Source organism: Felis catus, chromosome B1 (genome assembly GCF_018350175.1).
Source record: "Felis catus isolate Fca126 chromosome B1, F.catus_Fca126_mat1.0, whole genome shotgun sequence".
Lineage (NCBI taxonomy): Eukaryota > Metazoa > Chordata > Mammalia > Carnivora > Felidae > Felis > Felis catus.
In genome coordinates, this window is record NC_058371.1 from 203,388,686 (window position 1) to 203,413,835 (window position 25,150).

General features: G+C 45.9%; 1 protein-coding gene across 9 annotated transcripts in view; it reads right to left on the minus strand.

The window, feature by feature from the left end:
• The window catches only part of ADD1 (adducin 1), an 89,098-nt gene extending 75,670 nt beyond the window's left edge, over positions 1-13,428 (minus strand). For 3 of the 9 annotated variants that reach the window (XM_045056901.1, XM_045056905.1, XM_045056906.1), the window contains exon 1: positions 13,249-13,428. The gene's annotated coding sequence lies outside the window, so the exon portion shown is untranslated. The remainder of the gene's footprint in view (positions 1-13,248) is intronic. The other 6 variants (XM_023253494.2, XM_045056907.1, XM_045056908.1 and 3 more) reach the window with 3 other exon arrangements.
• Between the last annotated feature and the right edge of the window lie 11,722 nt (positions 13,429-25,150).

The following is a 25,150-nucleotide window of genomic DNA, read 5'->3' on the forward strand; positions in this document are numbered from 1 at the left end:
ATGCCAGCTTTTTCCTATATAGCATAAACGGATTAAAAAAAAAAAGCCTTGGGGCGCCTGGGTGGCGCAGTCGGTTAAGCGTCCGACTTCAGCCAGGTCACGATCTCGCGGTCCGTGAGTTCGAGCCCCGCGTCGGGCTCTGGGCTGATGGCTCGGAGCCTGGAGCCTGTTTCCGATTCTGTGTCTCCCTCTCTCTCTGCCCCTCCCCCATTCATGCTCTGTCTCTCTCTGTCCCAATAAATAAATAAATAAATAAATAAATAGCCTTGGGGCGCCTGGGTGGCGCAGTCGGTTAAGCCTCCGACTTCAGCCAGGTCACGATCTCACGGTCTGTGAGTTCGAGCCCCGCGTCAGGCTCTGGGCTGATGGCTCAGAGCCTGGAGCCTGTTTCCGATTCTGTGTCTCCCTCTCTCTCTGCCCCTACCCCGTTCATGCTCTGTCTCTCTCTGTCCCAAAAATAAATAAACGTTGAAAAAAAAAAATTAAAAAAAAATAAAATGCCAGCTTTTGGGGCCCCTGGGTGGCTCAGTCAGTTGAGCGACCGACTTCAGCTCAGGTCATGATCTCACGGTTTGTGAGTTCGAGCCCCGCATCAGGCTCTGTGCTGACAGCTTGGAGCCTGGAACCTGCTTCTGATTCTGTGTCTCCCTCTCTCTCTGACCCTCCCCCACTCATGCTCTGTCTCTCTCTGCCTCAGAAATAAATAAACATTAAAAAAAATTTTTTTTAAAAATAAAATGCCAGCTTTTTCCTATATAGCATAAACTCATTAAAAAAAAAAAGCCTTGTCAAAATACACTGAACACTTATAAACTAACAACTGTCAGAAACAGCGTACATTAGTCATAACTAATGTACGTTAAAAAGATACTTCTGGAATAAAGCTCAAAGGGTAAAATGAATTAAACCTGTTCCCCTTCATTCCTTCCAATTCAAGTTTCCTGCATGTAGGTCAGAATAAGCATTAACTATTAAACAGTTCTGTTAAAATTTAATATTATGCTATGTTAAGATTCCTAACTATTTTAAGGAGACATGTGATTGCCAGTAAGCAGTGACCAAACTAAGGGGGTATTAATATATTTACTGTTACTAACCAAATCTTAGATTCAGTTTTGAAAACCTTAAAAAATAGGGAATTCAAAAAAGGACATCCCTTCTACTTGCCAAAATAACTTCGCAAAGTGTGGAGGAAAATAAAAACAAAACGACATGTAGGATTCACAAGTTCACAAGTAAGTAGGTATTTTTTAGTGAATTTAGATTCTCAAGAAGGCTATGAACTTAACCTATATAAAAAGAAAAAGAAAATGTTGCAATTCACCAATTTTCCACCGAGAAAAATTTTAAAGTCCTGCTGCTGACATAACAGAACAATCTTCAAGAATATTTATAGGAAAAAATAACTCTTCATAACACAACAATGTAAAATCTACAATGCCTGGTATCTAATAAAAAATTACCCAACAAGCAAAGAACAGGAAAATATAACCCATGTTGAGAAAATAATCAAAACTCACCCAGAACTGAAAGATAAGTTAAAATTAGCAGACAAGATCATTAAAACAGTTGGTAAAACTATATTCTGTATTTTCAAAATCTTAAGTAGAGAATTGGAAGATATAAAAATACAAATAAGGGCACCTGGGTGGCTCAGCCGGTTGAGCATCCGACTCGATTTCGGCTCAGGTCAAGATCTCACAGTTGTGGGACTGAGTGCCTCGTCAGGTTCTACACTGAGCATGGAGTCTGCTTGGGATTCTCTCTCTCACTCTCTCTTTCTCTCTCTCTCTCCCTCTCTCTCTCTGCTCCTCCCCTGCTCGTGCTCTCTCTCTCTCTCTCTCTCAAAATAAATAAACTTAAAAAAATTTTAATAATAGATAAAATAAAATAAAAAATTAAAATGATGCAAATAGAACTTTTTAATTTAATGTTACTTATTTTTGAGAGAGAGACAGAGCACGAGCAGGGGAGGGGCAGAGAGAGTGGTAGACACAGAATCTGAAGCAGGCTCCAGGCTCCGGGCTGCCAGCACAGAGTTTAAAGTGGGGCGGGGCGCCTGGGTGGCGCAGTCAGTTGAGCGTCCGACTTCAGCCAGGTCACGATCTCACGGTCCGTGAGTTCGAGCCCCGCGTCGGGCTCTGGGCTGATGGCTCAGAGCCTGGAGCCTGTTTCCGATTCTGTGTCTCCCTCTCTCTCTGCCCCTCGCCCGTTCATGCTCTGTCTCTCTCTGTCCCAAAAATAAATAAACGTTGAAAAAAAAAATTTTTTTTAATAAATAAATAAAAAAAAATAAAGTGGGGCTCGAACTCACAAACTGTGAAATCATAACCTGAGCCGAAGTTGGACGTTTAACCGACTGAGCCACCCAGGGTCCCATGATACAAACAGAACTTCTAAAGATGAAAGCCACAAGGATCTAGGAGTACTGATTCATAGGGGCGCATGTACCCCAATGTTTACAGCAGTGCTATCAACAATAGCCAAATTATGGAAAGAGCCCAAATGTCCATCAAATGATGAATGGATAAAGAAGATGTGGTTTATATATACAATGGACTATTACTTGGCAATGAGAAAGAATGAAATCTTGCAATTTGCAAGAATGTGGATGGAACTGGAGGGTATTACACTAAGTGAAATAATTCAGTCAGAGAAAGACAGATATCATGTTTTCATTCATATGTAGAATTTGAGAAAGTTAACAGAAGACCATTGGGGAAGGGAACGGAAAAATAAGTTATAAACAGAGAGGGAGGCAAACCATAAAAGACTCTTAAATACAGAGAACAAACTGAGGGCTGATGGGGGGTGGGGAGGGGAGAGGAGAAAATGGGTGATGGACACCGAGGAGGGCACTAGTCAGGATGAACACTGGGTGTTGTATGTAAGCAATGAATCATGGGAATTCAAGAGGAAGAGCTATGTATGTATACACCGTATACATACACTGTATGTTAGCTAACTTGACAATAAATTATATTTAAAATATATATGTACAAAAGTAAAAAATAAAAATAAAGATGAGGGGCGCCTGGGTGACTCAGTCGGTTGAGCGTCCGACTTCAGCTCAGGTCACAATCTCACGGTTTGTGAGTTCGAGCCCCGCATCGGGCTCTGGGCTGATGGCTCAGAGCCTGGAGCCTGCTTCCGATTCTGTGTCTCCCTCTCTCTCTGCCCCTCCCCCATTCATGCTCTGTCTCTCTCTGTCTCAAAAATAAATAAACATTAAAAAATAAAAAAATTAAAAAAAAATAAAAATAAAAATAAAGATGAAAGCTACAATGCGTAAGATGAAAAATTACATTGAACGAGACTAAAGGTAGATTAAACACTGCAGAAGAAAAATTAGTGAATGTGAAGATACAGTAATAAAAACTATCCAAAATGAAACCTACAGAGAAAAGACAATCGAATAAAAGGGCATCAGTGAGCTGTGGGATAACTTTTAATGGTGTAACATGCATGGGATTGGAGCCCTCAAAGCAGACAACGTGGAGAAGGAAGAGAAAAAAGTGTGAAAAATAATGGCCAAGATTTTCCCAAACGTGATGAACACTACAAACCCAAAGATCCAAGAAAAAAAGCTCAATGTACCCCACAAGCACAAAACCATGTACACAAAGCACATCAAAATATGACTGCTCAAAACCAGTAACAGGGAAAAATTTTTAAAGCAGCCGTAAAAAAGGACATGTCACTTAGGATGACAGCAGGTTTCTTGCAGGAAATGTTGCAAGTAAAAACCCAGTGAAGCAATACCTTTTGAAAAAGTAAAAATTAAAAGGGTTGAGCCCAACGGTTTCAAGTTCCAAGTCTTCTGGCTCAAATCTACACACCTCTGTGTAGCAAACTTCTATGGCAATACCACCTTGGAATTGCAAGGATTACATTTTCTTAGATGTAATATACCAAACATCTGCTTTCTTAGTACATACACCCAAAAGGCAGGAGATAAATATCTGTTGGGAGTTCATCTAAGAGAATTTACTGCAACCTGTGGGCCAGGAATAATGCTACCAGTTCACTTACGTTATATCTAATCCCCATAAATATGCCAAATGAAGTAGGAAATAGCTCCTGTTTTACAATTCAGGAAACAAGGGGTTAATTTGGCATAGAAAATTACACAGTGAGGTGTAACCAGGTCTTTCTAATTCCAAATAGCTCTTTCTATTAAAGTACAATTGAAATATATTAAAGGGAAAGCGTAAAATACAAAAGTTCATTCTGGAACACAGCTAGAATAATAAAATGGAGAATTCTATTCAAAGAAAGTAAAGCAGATTTCTTCATGAAAACAAACAACAGTCTTTTTTCCACTTATTATAACGAACAGGCCCCCAACAACTGCCCTATGCCCAATACAACATGGTATTTCCGAACAGTGTTTCTCATACAGTTCCTTAACGGATGCAACAAAACACAGGCCACTAGCAGACAAAACAATTTGGTTCAGGAGAGAGGTCTAGTTCGATCCAATGATAAAACTTAGACCCTGGCCAGAAATCAGCAAGTCATGATCCCCCACCCCCACCCCCGACCCAGCCAGATGCTTTTATAAGGGCCACAAGTTAAGATTAATATTTAAAGGTTGAAAAAATGATATTAAACATAAATAATAACAGATGATAGACATGCAAATCAATTCAGATTTCAGCATCCATAAAGAAGGTTTTATTGGAAGTCATGCACATTCATTTGCATATTGCCTATGGCTGCTTCCTGCAACAACAGTAGAGCTCAATAGTTGCAACAGAGACCCTACAACTCTCAAAAGCCTGAAATACCTATTATCTGGCCCTTTACAGAGAATTTGCCAACCACTGCTTTAAGGGAACAGATGACCCACACCACTTTTAACAATCTGCCATGAACGTTACTCCTCACAACTTAGCTTTTAAAAAATAACTGAAGATCGCTAACGCAACAACTATTTCTTGAGGACCTACTCTGTGCCAGGGATTGTGCTGGACTCAAAGACAGCAGTAGTGAGGCACAGCCCTTGCTCTCACGGGGAAGACCAGGACCAACAGTTATAATCAGCTGCCTACAGTGTCAGGACTGAGTATACAGAAGGAAGGCAGCACAGCCTGGTGGTTAAGAGCATCGTCTGTGGAGTCAGGCACCCTTGGTCTGAATCCCAGCTCCACCACCTAACTGTCTGACCTTGGCAATCATCTACACTCCCTTAGTGTTTTCATAGATAATCTCATGGGCACTGAACAGGATTGTTGTAAGGATTAAATGAGCTATTACATAAAAGCACAACGCCTGGCCTATAGCAGGTACTTAAAAAGATGAAAATTCTAGTTTATAAACTCAATTTTAGAAATTGTCTTGCTAATTGAAAGCATATCCCTGGTTTTCAACAATCATTTAAACAGAGAGAAGGACAAACCTCAGCAGAAAATCCAGAGGCACTTCACATGACACACACACCCAATGTGGAAGAAACACCACCTGCACAGAATGGTCGTCTTGGGCCCACTCAACACTCACTGAATGGGGGACCACTGTTCTGGGGAATACATCTGAATCACCTGGTCCAAGGTTGGAATTCAGCAGGTCTAGATGGGATTCCTGCATGTGTGTTTAAACCACAGCCATAAAACATGGTAACAAAAAATTTAATCTTTTTTTTTTTTTAATTTTTTTTTCAACGTTTTTTTATTTATTTTTGGGACAGAGAGAGACAGAGCATGAACGGGGGAGGGGCAGAGAGAGAGGGAGACACAGAATCGGAAACAGGCTCCAGGCTCCGAGCCATCAGCCCAGAGCCTGACGCGGGGCTCGAACTCACGGACCGCGAGATCGTGACCTGGCTGAAATCGGACGCTTAACCGACTGCGCCACCCAGGCGCCCCCAAAAAATTTAATCTTAAGAAACTTCCCATTTCTCCTTCACAGAATGATATTTTCCCTTTACCCACCGTACCCAGCTCTCAAGGGTGAGTTTAAACTCTACCTTCTTTATGTTGCCTTCCCTGAAGCTTTACGACCTTATGTTTTTAGCTATCATTGTCTTAAGAGTGTGACTTAATTTCCCAAAGACTTAAAGAGACTGAATCTTAAATCACTCATTCCACAAATATTTACTGGGCACCTACTGTGTGCCTGGTTACCATGCTCAGAGCATTGTGGGAAGCAAAACCAAGGTGTTGTAAGAGATAAAACTGGAGATATATATGGGAAGAGGCCAAGCCTTGAAAGCCCGGTCCAGGAGCTCTGGATTTACGGACCAGGGAGAATTGATGAAAAGCTCTAAGAAAGGAAGTGTCATGGTCTAGTCTGTGACTCAGAACTCGTTCTAGCAAAAACACAAAGGGGCCAGCTTAAACAGCAAATAAATATGCTCTCTGCCTTCATAAAGTATGCTTGCTATGGGGAAAAAAACATGAGTAAATAAACAAATCATTAAAATTGAAGGACACAAGAAATGTCTGCGTTAGTAACAGGGGAAACCTACTTGAAAGAGGGAGGCAGGATTGCGAGAGTCTCTTTAAGGGACTTTTATGCAGGGGACTAAAAGAGAAGGAGCTGGCCATGCAGAGTGGTATAAAAGTGTTCACTCTAAGCAAAGAGATCAATGTGCGATTCCCTAAATGGGAAGAGCGGGCCTCCAGGAAAATCACTGTAAATGCAGGATAAATGAGCAAGCAGAAGAATGACAGAAAGTGAGCTTGGAGATCATGTTAAGAAATCTGGATTATGTCGTTAAATATAAATGGGAAGTCACTGGGTTTTTGTTTTTAAGATGACTTATTTTATTCTGAGTACATAATCCAACTACATGAACTAAAACATATATCCAAAGATATATAAACTTATCCCATCAAGAGTAATTCTCCCTCCCATGCCATCCCTCAGCCACAGTTCCCTGTCCCTAAAGGCAACCACTTTTATCAATCTTTGAAAGGTTGCAAGCAAGACAGACCATGATCTAATTTATATTACATGAATAAATCACGCTGGCTGAAATGTGGAAAATGGGTAGGAAGGATGCAGGGAAACCAGCCGGAGGCTGCTGTGCTGGTCCAAGGGAGATGTGACGGCTGCTGGGCCCCAGGTGGTGATAGCAGAGATGGGACAGGACTGGTTCAGAATGCATGATGGAAGCATAACTGACAAAACTGATGTTAGCAAAAGAGCATTAATAACTACAGCTATAGGGACTGTTTTTCACCCCCTTAAAATCTATAGGCCTAATATTTTAGACTTTAAAGCTTAAATATCTCAGAGTTCAGGGAACATGTATGTAGATAATAGGTGAGAGAACGATAGGTAAGACCAGAAACACCGATTACTACAATGTAATGTTAACAAATCAATTAATAATGGACTCGTGTGTCAATATGAGTTAGATGATTCTATCTCAGAAATGGACTTTGCAAAAAACCAACATAAAACAGTACTGCTGTAACTGAGGAGCTGAAATGGCAGCTATTAAAAAGAAAAAGAGGGGCGCCTGGGTGGCGCAGTCGGTTGAGCGTCCGACTTCAGCCAGGTCACGATCTCGCAGTCCGTGAGTTCGAGCCCCGCGTCAGGCTCTGGGCTGATGGCTCAGAGCCTGGAGCCTGTTTCTGATTCTGTGTCTCCCTCTCTCTCTGCCCCTCCCCCGTTCATGCTCTGTCTCTCTCTGTCCTAAAAATAAATAAACGTTGAAAAAAAAATTAAAAAAAAAAAAAAAAAAAAAAAAAAAAAAAAAAAAGAAAAAGAAAAATACAAAACTGAAGTCTTTAATATCTGTAGCTGTCAACCACCAAAGAAAGACTAAAGTCTAGTCAACTGAATTTCTGAGTATGAAATCAAACCTATGAGAAGTATTTCCTTCCAATCTGATAACTTAAAATGTACCAGAGAATTCTCATTAACTCATAGTATAAGGGGGAAAAAGCCATTAATGGATAAGATTTTTAAGTTAAGTATTCATTAAAAAGCACTTATGTGGTATAGCTGCATAATGGAGTATTATTCAGTCTTCAAAAGGAAAGACATCTTGCCACCTGCCACCAAATGGATGAACCTGGAGGACATTATGCTAAGTGAAGTCAGCCAGTCAAAAAAGGACAAATACTGCATGATTCCACTTATACGAGGTATCTAGAGTAGATAAAATCATAGACAGAAAGAACAGAAGATGGGCTGAGGGCAAGGGAGAAGGTGGGGATATTGGCTTATGGGCACAGAGTTCTAGTTTTACAAGATGAATGAGGTCTGGGATGGATGGTAGTGATGGCTGTACAACAACACGAATGTATATACCAGGAACTGTACATTTACAAATGGTTAAGATGGTAAATTTTATGTTATATGTATTTCACCACAACTAAAAGAGGCCTTTTAAAGCACCATGAGATAATGTGTATATATTACTATCCATCTAATAAAGAGGAGGTATGAATATAACCATAAAATTAAAATGTACAAAGGTTATCTATAGGGAAGAGAGGATAGGTGAAAATGAAGGGACAAAAAGAAGCTTCTTTGCCTATACCTTGTTTCATACATTTGATTTTGAAAGACTTTTAATATTTTACGTCATTATAAAATAAAATTTTTAAAAAGCAATCCCTAAATATTGAAAGAAAAAAAAAAAAACAACTATGCACCGAGTAGTAACAAAATCAGAGTAACTATTCTAAGCGACTTTTTTTTTTTAAGTTTACTTATTTGTTGGGGGGAAGGGGAAAGGGCAGAGAGAGAGGAAGAGAGAGGATCCCAAGCAGGCTCCACACAGTCAGCGCAGAGCCCAATGTGGGGCTTGAACCCACGAACCCATGAGATCATGACCTGAGCTGAAACCAAAAGTCAAATGCTCACCCAACTGAGCCCCCCAGGCACCCCTTTAAGTGACTTTACAACACAGTAATTTGACTTTATATCCCTCACAGGGATGCAAAACAACTCAAATTTTATTAGTCGATAGCAGTTTTAGTATTCTTCTTCTGAGACTCAGATGTGTATGGTGTGGGATGAAACAGTGAGTAGTTCGAATCAAGCTGTTTCTCTTGGAAGAAAAAAAGATACAGGTGTAAGATCAAGAAGGTTAAGTAGGTCTCTGTACAGTAACCTGTGATCTGTGCACTGAAAAGACCTAAAAACAGTGACCCAACCCAATAGCACAGAACTACCCCAGGACACAGACTGTCATTCCTAAACACTGTTTTTCATGAAAAGAAACCAAGGCCCCTTGAAAAAATGGATGATTCCAGGGCTTGGGAAAGAAATGTACAAGATGAGCCTGGTGGGGTGTGTCACACTAGAATGAAGATCAAAGACTTGAGAGTCCTGTTTAAAGGATTTAGGAGCCAAACTGAATAGATTCCTACTGGACAAAGATTAGACAATCTCAGCACCAATAAAGACAATGTCTACAATGGATTGAACCATATCAAATATCAAGTATCGGACACCGATGACACACCATTGACACCGGTGACAATGACACAAGCATGCACAATTCACTAGCAACTTTTAGAGGATTCCAACTCATTTTGAGAACTAGTAAATAATGGAGAGAAATTAAGCATTTATCCTACTCTTCCCAAAAGAGCTAAAATTCAGGGTAACCAAATTACAGACGAAACATTTCTCTTTATAGAAGCATTCCAGTTAATAAGTGATGAAATTATAGGATTAAAATAACATTTTCCAAAGCCTAATAAAATAATGACTCCAGGCATTGAGCATCGAGGGTTGCTAACAAGACCACTAATCATAAATCTGCCTACTAACCTACTGAAATCTTTTTTGCCAAAAATAAATCCTGAATCTGATCACACCTTTTGATTTACCTACCGGTTTACAATCAATTCTGTGTAGTTAAACTACAATACAGAATAAAATCCAGACTGGATATAACTCCCCAGGACAAACCAGTCACTGAGTTTCATCAAATAAATTACAAAAGAAGACAAAAGATGGAGGGGGAACCTATAAATTAAAACAAGTCACAATGTATAAATAGCATTTGGATTCTCATTAAAACTGTTATTAAAAAACTGTAAGACAAGAAAATTTTAGCATTGGTTGGGTATGTGAAGGTGGATGAGAAATTATTCATGTTCTGTGATGGTGGTACTTAGGTTTATCTTTTTTTTTTTTTTTTTTTTTTTTGGGACAGAGAGAGACAGAGCATGAACGGGGGAGGGGCAGAGAGAGAGGGAGACACAGAATCGGAAACAGGCTCCAGGCTCCGAGCCATCAGCCCAGAGCCCGACGCGGGGCTCAAACTCATGGACCGCGAGATCGTGACCTGGCTGAAGTCGGACGCTTAACCGACTGCGCCACCCAGGCGCCCCAGGTTTATCTTTTTTAAAAAGATCTGTAAATACACATACTGAAATATTTAAGTTAAAATGACACGAAATCTGGGTCTGGGGGGATACAGATAAAGACTGGCTAGGGGCACCCGGGTGGCTCAGTCAGTTCAGCGTCCAACTCTGGATCTCAGCTCAGGTCATGACCTCATGGTTTGTGAGATGGAGCCCCGCCTGGCATTGGGCTCTGCACTGACAGCTCAGAGCCTGCTTGGGATTCTCCCTCCCTCACTCATGCTCTCTCTAAAAAGACTGGGGTGCCTGGGTGCCTCGGTTGGTTAAGCATCCAACTCTTGATTTCGGCTCAGGTCATGATCTCACGGTTCAAGAGATCCTGCGTCGGGTTCCATGCTGACAGTATGGAGCCTGCTTGGGATCCTCTCTCTCTCTCTGCCCCTCCCTCCCTCTCTCAAAAAATAATAAACTTAAAAAAAATAAAAAGACTGGCTATTAACGCCTGTTTAAGCTGGATAAGGGTGAGCAGGGAATTACTACACCATTCTCTCTACACATGCATGAGAACAATTAAAGATGTAAAATAAATAAGTCAATTTATACTTTAAGTTTCATATAATAAAAACATCTTTCTTATTAATTGTCAAACCGTTAAAAATTGAGTCAATCAAGGTAAATTTTAACACTGGTTGGGTATGTGTTTTTTTAACAATATTTTTTAAAGCATCTTTTAAGGCACTTCGGTATTTACTCTTCTGACAATACAGCGACTACTTGAAAGAACTAACTGGGAGCTATTATCTACAGAAACAGCCTTTATGGTAAAGTCTGCAACACAAAGCTGAACACCAAACATAACCTTATCAGTACCAGATAATGCCAAAGAGTTACAGGAGAAAACGGCCGGCTGTACAAATTAACTTTCAGAGAGAAAACTATCCCACCTTTTGGAAACTGGGTAGAATTTACATTCAGGGCACGCAGTGAGCCTCTGTGACTGAAATCTAAACATACCAGCTGTCCTGCTGCAAACCAGATCAAAACTCTGAAAAGCAGTTCTGACTGCCAAAACCATTCACTTCCTTTAAAAACACCTTTACGGGGGCACCTGGGCGGCTCAGTTAAGCATCAGACTCTCGGTTCCAAGCTCGTCATGATCTTAACAGTCCACGAGTTCAAGCTCGGCATCCGGCTCCGCGCTGACAGCGCAGAGTCCGCTTGGGATTCTCTCTCTCTCTGCCCCTCCCCTGCTTGCTCTTTCTCTCTCAAAAATAAATAAATAAACTTAAAAAAAAAGAAAAGAAAAAAGCCGTTACTCTTCTAGCTTTCCCCACAGTCAGATTGGAGGAATGTATTAAAATTTTGGATTTTAAGAAATAACTTCTACATTGCTAGCATCGGCCCATTAATTGAAGGCTGAATTTTACAATCTCACCGTCAGGTTGGAGGAATGCATTAAAATTTTGGATTTTAAAAAATAACTTCTACATTGCTAGCATCGGCCCATTAATTGAAGGCTGAATTTTACAATCTCACCGTCAGGTTGGAGGAATGCATTAAAATTTTGGATTTTAAGAAATAACTTCTACATTGCTAGCATCGGCCCATTAATTGAAGGCTGAATTTTACAATCTCACCGTCAGGTTGGAGGAATGTATTAAAATTTTGGATTTTAAGAAATAACTTCTACATTGCTAGCATCGGCCCATTAATTGAAGGCTGAATTTTACAATCTCACCGTCAGATTGGAGGAATGTATTAAAATTTTGGATTTTAAAAAATAACTTCTACATTGCTAGCATCGGCCCATTAATTGAAGGCTGAATTTTACAATCTCACCGTCAGGTTGGAGGAATGTATTAAAATTTTGGATTTTAAAAAACAACTTCTACATTGCTAGCATCGGCCCATTAATTGAAGGCTGAATTGTACAATCTCACCCTGATACAATTCACGCTCCTGGCCAGATACGGCCTCCCCGCTCTAGTGCCTGAACTCTTACTCCTCCACACGCGCTCGCTTTCACTGGAGGCCTCTGTTGTGGTTTTGCAAAGGAGACAGAGTGGACCGAGCCTATTTCTAATCCCCATTAAGGTTTCAATGCGTTTTTCACACATATAAAAAAAAAAAAAAAATCTTTCCGTAACAACTTACCAGCAATACATGCAGCTATTACACGTGTTTTTATCCTTAGGAATTTAACAGTTGCCTTATGTCATTTAGGCATAAAATTATATGATCACACCACCAGCAGTTTCCGGTTAACCAAAATATTTATTTCAAGGTAGATGTGCAAGAGGTGAACACAAATCACCTACAAAATACCCTGAGCCGTAACTGCAAGGGTACAAACAAATGTTATTGTTCAAGGCAGAAGCCCTCTGCAACCTCCCCAGAACAAACGAAAACCAAGCACAGAGAGGGAGGAAGATGACCGCCAGCCCCTCAGTAACTCCCATCTGCAGGCAGGTTGGGCTGGCACACCCCGTCGTCTGGGAAAACACCAGAGCCCACAGGCAGCACCGGATGCTCGCGACCGTGCCCAAGCCCCGAGCCGTCGGCGCTGCAGGCCACAGACGGGGCCGTCGCGAGCACCCGCCGACCCAGCGCCGGGTCCCGCGCCTCCTCTTCCTCGCGGACCCCCGACGCCCACCAACCAGCCCACGGCGAGCTCCCGGGGCGCTCCCACGGAGCAGTCCGAGTGGCCAAGGATGTGCAGAGCGCCGTCCCCTCCGCACCCGGTCACCGCTGACGACCGCACCGCGGGGACCCCTCCCAGCGCGCCCCGGCGCCCGACTGGAGACCCGCCAGCGCCCCGCCCGGCGCAGCCCCCCACACTCCGCGGAGGCCCCCGCGGGCCGCCCGCCTCCACCCGGCCTCCCGCGCCGCAGGCCCCGCGGCCCGGCCTGCAGCTCCCGGGCCGCTCCGCCGCGCTCTGGGCCCCGCCGCCGCCCCTGCGAGCGGGCCTCACCTCAGGGGCGAATCGCAGGCAGTGCACCGGCTCCCAGGTCCGAGTGCGGCCGCCGCTCGTCGGCTCCGGCTCGGGCTGGGGCTCGGGCTGGGGCTCGGGCTCCGCCCCCTATCCGCCGCGCTCACCCCAGCCCGCAGCTCCGGCCGGCCCGGCCTCTCCGCCCCCTCAGCCCCTGGCGCTGCCCCCGCCGCCGGAGCTGGGTGCGGCCTGCGGCACCGCAGACCAACAACGCGCTACCCCATAGGCCCATTCCGCGCCGCACCGCCCAGCAAATCTTCCTGCGATTGGCTGACCGTGAGGCGGGCCTTGCGGAGGGGGCGGGGTTCGCGCTGGAGGGGGAGGGTAAGGGCGGAGGCCCCGCCTGCGGCCGCCGCGGATCCCAGAGGCCCCACCGGCTGCGGCCCAGACCGCCCCCTACACGCAGGGGAGGCTCCCAGCTACCTGCGGGCTGGGCAGGTGCGTGGGCACCGTGGGTCGCGGCCTCACAGGCCTCGTCACGGACGCAGGTGGGCCGGCTCTGCCAGCGGCGCCTGCTCTCCCGGACCCGCTTGTGCACTCGCGCGTTGTCGCGGGCCAGACCCTGGTGAAAGACTCGTGCGGGCCAGGTGCCCCGGGATGCGCAGCAGGCGTCCCAAACCGTCCCGTTCCCGGCCTGGGTGGGCGTCCGCTCCCTGCCCACCTCGCGGACTCCTCCAGCGCACGGACCCTTGGACCCGGCCCCCGTGAGCCTGGCCCTGTGCCTGTTTCTGTCCAGAAGCCCCGCAGAGCAGCGGGCGGGACCAGAGGCCGAGTTTGAGGCTGGCAGCCTGGGTGGAGTCAGGACAAGGGGGTCTGTGGATGGTGATAAGGCACCACACACAGGGTGGCCACCTGGTGCCTAGGGCCTACCCTGCTGATGCTTGATGAACGAGCACCGTTCTCCGCAGAGCCAGTAGAATGAGTCTAGGCGGGGGCATTGGCAAGACCAGGACACCTGCCAGTGACCTGGAGCTAAGCCTAGAGACCAGACCAGCACCTCTTAACCTCTCCCTCCTGTTGTCGCATCTGAATACCCCCAAAAGGCCCAGGAGACAGGGAGGCAGAATTTCTTGTTCCCTTTATACCATAGGAAACTGAGGCCCAGCACTGGGCAGGGGAAGAACAGCGTGGAACCCAAACCTCCCTCCTCAGCAGGAACCTCTTTGGCTTTGCCCCCAGAAGACTCAGGGATATTGTGTATGGGTAATAGTCAGTGATCTCTGATCTTGGGGCACTTCCAGACAAGACTCCATAATTATGTCAGTCATTTTTTTTTTAATGTTTATATATATTTTTAAGTGTATTTACTTTTATTTAAGAGGGAGCGAGTGGGGAAGGGGCAGAGAGAGAATCCCAAGCAGGCTCTGCACTGTCAGCACAGAGCCTGATGCAGGGCTGGAACCCACCAACCGTGAGATCATGACTTAAGCTGAAACCAAGAGCCAGAGGCTTAACTGACTGAGCCACCCAGGCGCCCTGTTTATTTATTCTTGAGAGAGAGACAGACAGAGCATGAGCGGGGAAGGGGCAGAGAGAGAGGGAGACACAGAATATAAAGCAGGCTCCAGGCTCCGAGCTGTCAGCACAGAGCCTGACACAGGGCTTGAACTCACAAATTGTGACATCATGACCTGAGCCAAAGTCGGATGCTTAACCGACTGAGCCACCCAGGCACCCCAGTCACTTCTTTTTAAAGAGATTGATTGAGGGGTGCCTGGGTGGCTCAGTCAGTTAAGCCATCCGACTTCGGCTCAGGTCATAATCTCACGGTTCATGAGTTCCAGCCCCGCATCAGGCTCTGTGCTGACAGCTCAGAGCCTGGAGCCTACTTCAGATTCTGTGTCTCCCTCTCTCTCTGCTCCTCCCTGCTCCTGCTCACTCTCTCTCTCTCTCTCAAAAACAAATAAACATTTAAAAAATTAAAACAAAATTGGGGCGCCTGGGTGGCTCAGTCAGTTGAGCGACTGACTTCGGCTCGGGTCATGATCTCATGGTTTGTGGGTTTGAGCCCCGCATCAGCCTCTGTGCTGACAGCTTGGAGCCTGGAGCCTGCTTCGGATTCTGTGTCTCCCTCTGTCTCTCTGCCCCTCCCCTGCTCATGTTCTGTCTCTCTCTGTCTCAGAAATAAATAAACATTAAAAAAAATTTTAATAAGAAAATAGAGATTGATTGATTTTTGAGAGCACGCTCGTGCACATGTACGGGGCAGGGGGAGGCCAGAGAGAGAATCATGCAGGCTCCATTCCCAATGCAGAGCTCTAGGGGAAAATGGGGCGATCTCACTACAGAGAGATCATGACCTGAGCTGAAATCAAGAGCCAGTTAACCACCTGAACCACCCAGGCACCTCTGTATCAGTCACCTGTTTCCATTGCGCCCAGGAGCAAGGCCTGGCGCATAGAGAGCTTGCTGAAAGAAGGGAGGGAGGGGGGAATAGAAGATGATTGAGAATCAACCATTAATGATTGAGAATCAATCATTAAGTAGAGACACAGAAGACAAAAAAGACCCAGATCAAGCTTCAAAAGGTGGAAAATACATCAAAGATGAAAAATACACTGAATGGGATTAACAGCAGATTATACACAGCAAAGGAAAAAGTGAACTGGAAGACGGGGAGAAAGTAAATGAAACACAGAAATGAGCCTGAAAAGAATGAACCCCACATCAGTGAGCTGTGGGACAATTTCAAGAAGCCTAATAAATGTGTAATTGGAGTCCCTGAAAATGTGGGTGGGCGGTGGGAAGAAAACAAGTACTATTTGAAGGTACAATGGCTGAAATTTCAAATTTGATAAAACAACTACAAACCCGCGAATACCAGCAACTCAGTAACTTCTGGCTTGCTACTGGGCTCTGGTAGAAATGGAATGTTTCTATGGGACATCAAAAGTGAGGCCAGCATCACCCATCAGTTGGTCCCATCAGACTAACAAGACATAAAGTCAGGTGATACATCATAATCTAAGTGGCAGATCCAGGATTGGATGGATTCATGTGGATACAGAGGTCCAGATCCTACGTCACCTGCCCCTGTAGCACCAATATCTATCAGCTCACACCAGTCGTCTCGGGGGGATTCCCTGTGACACAGTGCCAGAGGGGCAAAAAGCATGTGCTTGGTTCATAGGAAAGTTGGCTGGTATGGGCTGAAAATGGCCTACTGCCACACTATATCCCCATTCAGCAACTGCTCTGAAACAGTGGGGAGGGGCACTCGTGCCACTAGGCAAAGCTTCAGGCAGTGAATTTGGCTGTTTACTTTGTGTGGCAGGAGATGTTGCCGGGATTCATGGACGGTGGCACATGGCTTATTTGGTTGGTCAGGAGCCTGAAAGGAGCAATCTCAAAATTTTGGGAACACAGAGGTCTGACGACAAGGCATGTCAATGGGCCTGTGGGAGTAGGCACAAAGAATGAAGATCTCTGTACTGCATGTTAATGTGCACCAGTGAGCATCCACCACAGAGGCTGAAAACAACCAAGCAGATAGAATGGACTGGCCAATGAGCGTCAGCCAGACTCTGTCCTCTGCCCCCGTATTGCTGGCACAGTGGTCTCCGGAATGAAGCAATCATGGTACCAGGGTGGAGGCTATGCATGAGTCTAACAACATGGACTCCTGTAACCAAGGCTGACCCACCAACTGCCACTGCCACATGTAACCTGTCAGCATCAGAGACCAGGGCTGAGCTCCCTGAAGGAGCCAACCAGCTATTTGTTGGCAAGTTGATTACACTGGATCCTTTCTATTCTAGAAAAAGCAATAATTCATGGATCCGGGTGTGGGTTTGCCTTTTCTGCCTGCAATACTTTCTGCCAACACCACTATCAAGCTCACAAAGTGTCTACTTTGCTGACATGGAATCCCACATCACTGCCTAGTTACCAAAGGACCTGCTTTATGGTAAAGGAGGTATGGCAATGGGCACATGACCAGGAGCCCACCATTCCTACCGAATATGCACCATCTAGAAGTTGCTGGTATACTACAGTGATGGACTCACCTCATGGAGATTCAGATGAGGCTCCAACTTGGAGAGGACACCTGGGAGGTGGGGTGCTAGCCTCCAGGAAGCAGTATGCACTTTATATCAATAACCACTTTATGAAGCTCCATCCCTAATGGGCACAATATCCAGTGACCTATTACAGGAATTTGTGCTTCCTGTTCTGCAACACTAAGTGCTGTGAGCTTAGCCATCCTAGATGTCACCAAAGAGGACACTTCTACCAGGGAGCAGAGTAATGTTGAAACTATGGCTACCACCTGGTCACGTGGGACAATTTGTGCCAGTAGATCAGTGGGCACAGAAGGGAGTAACCATATTGGTAAGGATACCTGACCTGCAGTATTAGGAATGTGTAGAGCCACCTGCCACGTGATGAGGGCAGGCAGGAATGGGTTTAGCACTCGGGCAACCGGAACAGGCATTCAGAGGAGCGGGGCATCTCTTGGTACTCCCCCACCCAGAAACTGTAAACAGGCAAGCCTGGCAACATGTCCTGGTAAGGGCAGGCCCCCAGGAGCTCAGACCCTCAGGCACGAGCCATCTAGGTAGAGCCAAAGTGTCAGCCGTGAAGAAATCTAAAATGGGTGGTAGAAAAGGGAGATGGTGAGTATCATTTCTGGCCTGGGAGGGCAACTGCACCAGTGAGGGCTACAGCTCATCTCTCTACCCACCTCTCACAAGTTCCCCCAGATGCTGACCCACTAGAACACTGGACAATCTATGTCTGAATGGACTAACCTTAATGTGAGAAGCAAGTAGATATGAGTAGTTCACCGGGTGGACTCAGTCGTCGCTGTTGGTGCCTACCCAGATTACCTTTCTGGCTTGGTGTCGGAAGCGGGCCCTGCCCGGGTGCTGAGTGTTAGCTGCTAATGACCCCAGAGCCCTGCCTCCAGTGTCGCCCTGCCCAGGACATTATCTCCCTACTTGAAGAGCCTACAGCCAATAACTGGCTGATCCAGGGGCACCTCAAAGCAGGATCAACAGTGGGACAATCCACACTCTAGAGCTCCCCGTGGGATCAGGCTGAAGCTAGACTCCAGCTGGGACTCCCATCCTTTCTTTATTCCTTGTCCCTATCCTGGTTCCCCCAATCAGCTTATCCTGAGAACATTCCCTCTATAAATTACTCGCGCAGGAGCCCCATTTCAGGTTTTGCTCCTAAAGAATTGAATCTAAGAGAATTGCATATTAAAAATACTGTCTACAACCCAACACCAAAAAAGCAAGCAACCCAATTAAGAAATGGGCAGGGGCACCTGGGTGGCTCAGTCGGTTGAGCAACTGACTTCAGCTCAGGTCATGATCTCACGGTTTGTGGGTTCGAGCCCCGCGTCAGCTGTGCTGACAGCTCAGAGCCTGGAGCCTGCTTCAGATTCTGTGTCTCCCTCTCTCTCTGCCCCTCCCCTTCTCATGCTCTGTCTCTCTGTCTCTCTCCAAAATAAATAAACATAAAAAAAAAAAAAGAAATGGGCAAAGGACTTGAACACTTTTCCAAAGACATATAGATGGCCAATAAGCACATTTGCCCAACATCGCTAATCATTGGGAAACTGCAAATCAAAATCACCACGAGATACCACCTAACACCCATTCAGAATTGCTATAATAAAAAAAGAAAAGAGTAAGTGTTTAGAAAGGATGTGGAGAAATTATGCATTGCTGGTGAAAATGTGAAATGGTGCAGCCACTGTGGAAAACAGTAAGGTGGTTCCTCAAAAAGGCAAGCAGAGAATTGCCATAGAACCCAGCAATTCCACTTTAGGGCACATACTCCAAAGAATGAAAACAGAGACTCGAACAGGTATTTGTACGTCCATGTTCACAGCAGCATTATCAACAATAACCAAAAGGTGGAAGCAACTCAAGTGGCCAGTGTAAGATGAATGGATAAACAATGTGGTCCATCCGTACAATGGAATATTATTCAGCCTTAAAAAGGAAGGAAATCCTGGCACCTGTTACAACATAGATGAATATTGAAGACACTACGCTGAGTGGGACAAGCCAGACGCAAAACAACAAATTGTTACGTGATTCCACTTATATGAGGTTCCCAGAGTAGTGAAATCCATCCTTGTAAGCGCCAGGCTAATCTCTGTATCATTCCCATCAGGCTATGTGCTGCCAAAACAACAGAGGAAGTACTAGCCTTGCAGGGCTCGAATTCTCAACCTGGGTGTTACTAGCATCACACTCAAACCAAGTGAGCTAACCGGCCAGCTGTGTGTCAGAGTCTCTCAGGGGGAGAAAGCAGATGGTGGGAGCCAGGGGCAGGGGGAGGGAGAATGCTGAGTTGTTTAATGGGGACAGAGTCTCCCTTTCACAGGATGAAAAGAGTTGTCAGGATAGATGGTGGAGATGACTCACAATAATGTGAATGTACTTAATGCCACAGAACTGTACTGTTAAAATGGTAAATCTTGTATTACACGTATTTTATCATAATAAAAAAAAAGTTTTTATACTATTAAAATACACCTTCCTGGGGTGCGTGGGTGGCTCAGTTGGTTAAACGTCCGACTTCAGCTCAGATCATGCTCTCACGGTTCGTGAGTTCGAGCCCCGCGTCGGGCTCTGTGCAGGTAGCTCAGAGCCTGGAGCCTGCTTCAGATCTGTCTCCCTCTTTTTGCCCCTCCCCCACTAGTGCATGCACGCCCTCTCTCAAAAATAAAAAATAAACATTAAAAACATTTTTTAAATATACCTTCCTTTTCCAAGGGGGGCGGGGGGAAGAAATACTGCCTTGGATGGAAGTTTTCTTTTTCCTTTTTTTTTTTTTTTGGATGGGAGTTTAAAAAAATTAGACAATAAACAATTAGACAATTAAACAACAGAATTAGATACATACAACAATGATATCAAGTAATTAAGGAGATCGATGGAGCTAAAGTCACCTAAAGTCCTTGTGCTGTCTAGGAAGTAAAAGTATTACTCCAGGACTCAGGTAAGAATAGAAATAGACTGTATAGCTTTCAAACTAGAAGAGGGGTGTGGAATGACTGGAAAAAAAAAAAAAGTTGCTCAATCCAAGAGAGAGAAAGGAGAAAAAACCCTGCGTGGGTGCCTGGGTGGCTCAGTTAGTTAAGCACCTGACTCTTAATTTCAGTTCAGGTAACAATCTCACAATTCATGAGTTCAAGCCCCGAGTCGGGCTCTGTGCTGACAGCTGGGAATCTGCTTGGGATTTTCTCTCTCCCCCTCTCTCTCTGCCCCTCCTCTGTTCACACGCACACTCTCTCTCAAAATAAATAAGTAAACTTTAAAAAAAAAGAAAAAACAACCCATAAACACAGATGGGACAATACAAGTGGCAGATTTAATTAAATTAGATACAAATGAACAAAATGCTCCAGTTAAAAGAAGAGGTATGTCCTATATGCTAGAAACTAAATGAAATTAAAAACATATACAATTTGCAATAGACTAAAAGAAATATAAAGTATCTATGAATCGAATCTAATAAAACTTGAGCAGGGCACCTCGGTGGCTCAGTCGGTTAAGCGTCCGACTTCGGCTCAGGTCATGATCTCACAGTCCGTGAGGTCGAGCCCCGCATCGGGCTCTGTGCTGACAGCTCAGAGCCTGGAGCCTGCTTCAGATTCTGTGTCTCCCTGTCTCTGACCCTCCACCATTCATGCTCTGTCTCTCTCTGTCTCAAAAATAAATAAAAACATTAAAAAAAAAAACCTGAGCAAGATCATAATGGACAAAATGATGAAATCCTATTGGCAAACCTTAAAGAAGGCTCAAATTAATAGTGAGGTAGATAGACCATGTTGATGAGTCAGAAGACTCAATGTTGTAAAGATGTCAATTTTCTCCAAGCTGATTTACAGCTATAATGAATTCCCGATCAAAAGATCGGCAGAGGGATGCCTGGGTGGCTCAGTCGGTTAAGCGTCCAACTCTGGTTTCAGCTCTGATCATGATCTCACAGTTTGTGGGATCAAGCCCCATGTCGGGTTCTGTGTTGATAGTGTGGAGCCTGCTTGGGCTTCTCTCTCTCCCTCTCTCTCTCTCTGCCCCTACCCTGCTTGTACATGTGCTCTCTCCCTCTCTCTCTCTTTCTCTCAAAATAAGCTTAAAAAGATCAGCTGAGTTATTAGTGACATCGACGAGCTGATTTTAAAACTTAAGTGAAAAAGAAAGTGGGAGAAAAAATTCACATGGAAGTAGAAAGAGCCATAATAGCCAAGACACTCTCAAGGAAGAAAATAAGGTGAGGACTTACTTAGCAGATAGAAAGACATAATCTAGTGACATACTGTTACTGGCATAGGAATAGACTGACAAATGGAACAGAACAGAGTCCAACAACTGACCTACATACATATGGACATGTCACAGGTGGCGTTGCAGATGGTGGGGGGAGAGCAGATTATAAATAAATGGTACAGGAAGAAGTGGGTAAACTTATGGGGAAAAAAATAGAAGTGAACCCTTACCTCTCACCATAAGCAAAAGAACAATTATAAAGTTGGAGACGATATTTGCAATACACATTACTGACAATATCAAGGCTACGTAAAGAACGTGTATAGAGTAACAAGAAAAAGGAACAACACATAGAAAAATGTGCAAAACATTTAAATAGACACTTCACAGGAGACAAGTCACAATGGTTAATAAACACATGAAAATATGCTCAAGCCCACTAATAATCAGCTAAATGCAAATTAAAGCCATAATTATACACCCACCAGATTGACAAAAAACAAAATCTGACAATACCAAGTGTCAGCAATGATGTGGAACCAAGGGAACTCTTTTTTACTGCTGGTGGGACTGTAAACTGGAACAATAAAATTCCTGGAAGAGAGTAAAAGGTTCTGATGCCCTAGAACCCAGCAGTCAGCCTCCTGGGTGCATAACCCTAGAGAAAATCATGAAACATGGATAAAATTGTCGCTAGCAGCATTGTCTGGGACTGCCCCAAACTGGAAGCAAACCAAATGTCCATCAACAATAAAATGGACCGTGGACCGATACACTTATATAATGGAATGGTTTTCAGCAATGAACGGGAACTACAGCTGCGCCCAGCAACACGGACAAATCTCAAAGACATGACAAGCAAGAGAAGCCAGATGTCAAAGCTTCATCTGTAGGATTCCATTCACATAAAATACAAAAACAGGAAACCGCTGCAGTGGATGTACAATTGAGTGGTGAAGGCTTTATAGCAAAACAAGAACATGAGCCTCACCAAAGCCAGGGCAGGGGTTGCCGATGAGACCAGGAGAGTGGTGCTGTGATGGGGAGGGCACTCGGGTGCCAGAGAGGCTCTCTTGATGGGATCGTAAAAATGTTCACTTCATAGCGATTTGTTAGGCTGCATATTTGCATTTTGCTCATTTTTCTGAATGTGTGTTTTACTCTATGGGGAAAGAAAGAAAAAAAGGAGCATGCTTCAGCTCTGGGTAGCTCAGAGCATGGCCAGAGCTGAAGCCGGAGGGTGATGCAGGAGCAGCTGTTGGGCAGCCTCTAAGGATTCATGAGGAGCAAAGGAAGGTCTGAAGGAGGCAGACGTGTCTGGGGTCAGCTGTGTGTGTCAAGACTCTCCCTCTCGTGGGAGCATGCTAGAAGGGAGCTTAATGAGGGCTGGCCATTACCAACCATCTTTGAGGGTCACTGCCCCCCTGGACAGGAGCCCTCCCCGAGGTGCCCCCATCAGGCCATCTTTTCCAGGGGGTGGGATAGGGCATGCAGGCACAGACACAGCAGACTGGATATGGCAAGCTTCCCAGTGAGGGGCTCCGTGCCATGGGGTCATGGCCAGAGACAGGGGCCCTCCCCTCACTGCCCTCTAGACACACGGACTTGGTTTAAGTGCCAGCTCTGCCCCATGTCCCCTGTGTGTCCTTCATGTCCTCCAGGCCTCCCTTCTCCCTTGGCCCTAAGCCGCTGACTCTTCTTCCCTGGTGCCCTGTCAGGATGGCCCATCCCTACAGGGGTGCGGAGAGGTGGGGGGGGGGGGGGAGGGAGGGGTGCCTCCTTGGACCAGCAGGGGGCGTCCTTGAAATGCACCCCAGAGTTGGGGCAGGGACTTGTAGCACGTCTGGACTCGCTCTGTGAGGTCTCTTCTGGTTCTAAAAGCATTTCTTTTTACCATGAAAGTCTATTAACAGAAGGTAGAGAAGCTCCCCGTACTCTTTCTGATCAACGATAAGAAAAGTAAACCCACGTTCAGTCCTCTGCTTGGAGAACTTCACAAAGGGTCTGGGCCTTTCACAGGACCAGGAGTTGGACCCATCCCTAAAACCCACCATGATGCTAGACAAGACAATGAAGCCTCTCTGAGCCTCAGTTTCCCTATCTGTAAGATGAAGAAGCAGGCTAGCCCCTGGGGCAGGTCCCAGGCCTTCTATTTATCCCCCCGAGACTGGGCCCAGAGGGCACAGCAGAGGGAAGCAGGCCAGTTTGCTCGCCCCAGGGCTGTGGCCCCCTTGGCTTGGTCAGGGCATACCTAAGAACTGTGCAGACACTCCACATGACTATCAGAAGACCCCAGGAGTGATGGGGAGGTAGCCAGGGGCTGGGGGCTGGGCTCAGAGCAGCAAAGGATAGGTCACATGGTAGCAAGTGGCAGAGCTGGGACTTGAATCTAGGCTTCTCAGACCCTCCGTTTTCTCACCTATCAAATGGGAACATAGCAGCTTCTTCTCCATCCAAACTATGTCAAGTATCCATGGGGCTCAGTGCCTGGAACCCGGGAAGTACTTGGTGAGTGGTAACCACTTTCCAACACTATAGGAGTAGAACATTCACAGCAGGTCTCAGGAGGGAGTGGATCCCTCTGGCTCCTCCTTTATGCTGGAGACCATGCCTGCCACCCCATCGGCCACCCAAAACACACACTCTTACCACTGAGGCCAGGGCCCCTGGGGCAGTTCAGGGAGGCAGGAGCCTGTCCTGCGCAGGCATAGGGCCCAGAAGGAGAGGTAAAGCCAGTCCAGGCCCTGGGGTGGGTCTTGGGTAGCAAGGCCTCATCCATCCAAGTGAGCAGAGGACCTATCACCAGGCTCTGGGCCCCAGAACCTCCAGACTTTCCAGCTCAGGGGTCTTCAAACACATTTTAGCCCCATGTTAGCCAGAAGTGCTAAGGCATCCCACATCCAGCAGCACATCACCAGCAAGCAGACTCCCAGGCACGGACTGGAAACCACTCTTCTGGTCCAAGCCCCCCGCTGAACAGTTTTTACAGGAAGGAAAGCCGCAGCCACAGTGGGGATGGAGTGCCTCAATGGGCTCCCCACACAAGGGCTGAGAGGGGCAAGAACTGTAGCTGCAGGGAGGAGGGGCTGCTCGTTCCCGGGGCTGGGGTGGGGCATCAAAAGCGCCCCGTGCGCCACACTGGACCGTGCCTGTGCTGACCCCTCCCCTGGCAGGCTTTAGAGGAAACATCTACACAGACGGTGCTGGACACTTGGTTCCTAGAAGGGACCTCTCAGTACCCTGGGGCCACAGCCTCTCACATCCACAGAGGCCCCATCCCTCCCCCTCCTCCAGCAAGCCACCCCACCCCCAAAACATGCCCAGGGGCCCATGGAGGTCAATCCAAACAAAGATGATTAATCCTCGGCTGGTGGGCACAAGTGCTATCCTGGGTTTGGATCTCACACAGCAAACTTCTTTCCCCACATAAGGTGCAGAGAGGATCTGATGACCCTGGGGTCCCTCCCTGCCAGCCCAGACCCTAAATGGAGTCTGTTTGCACACACACACAAATCCAGCCTGGATGGCTGTTGCCAGGGAGAGCACCTGCTGGAATTCTGTAGTAGGAAAGGAGGGGGCGGTGAGGGCTGGACTTGAATGGGGTGTTGCCCAGGGGACTCAGCATCTGGGGACCACCCTCCCCACCCACTCAG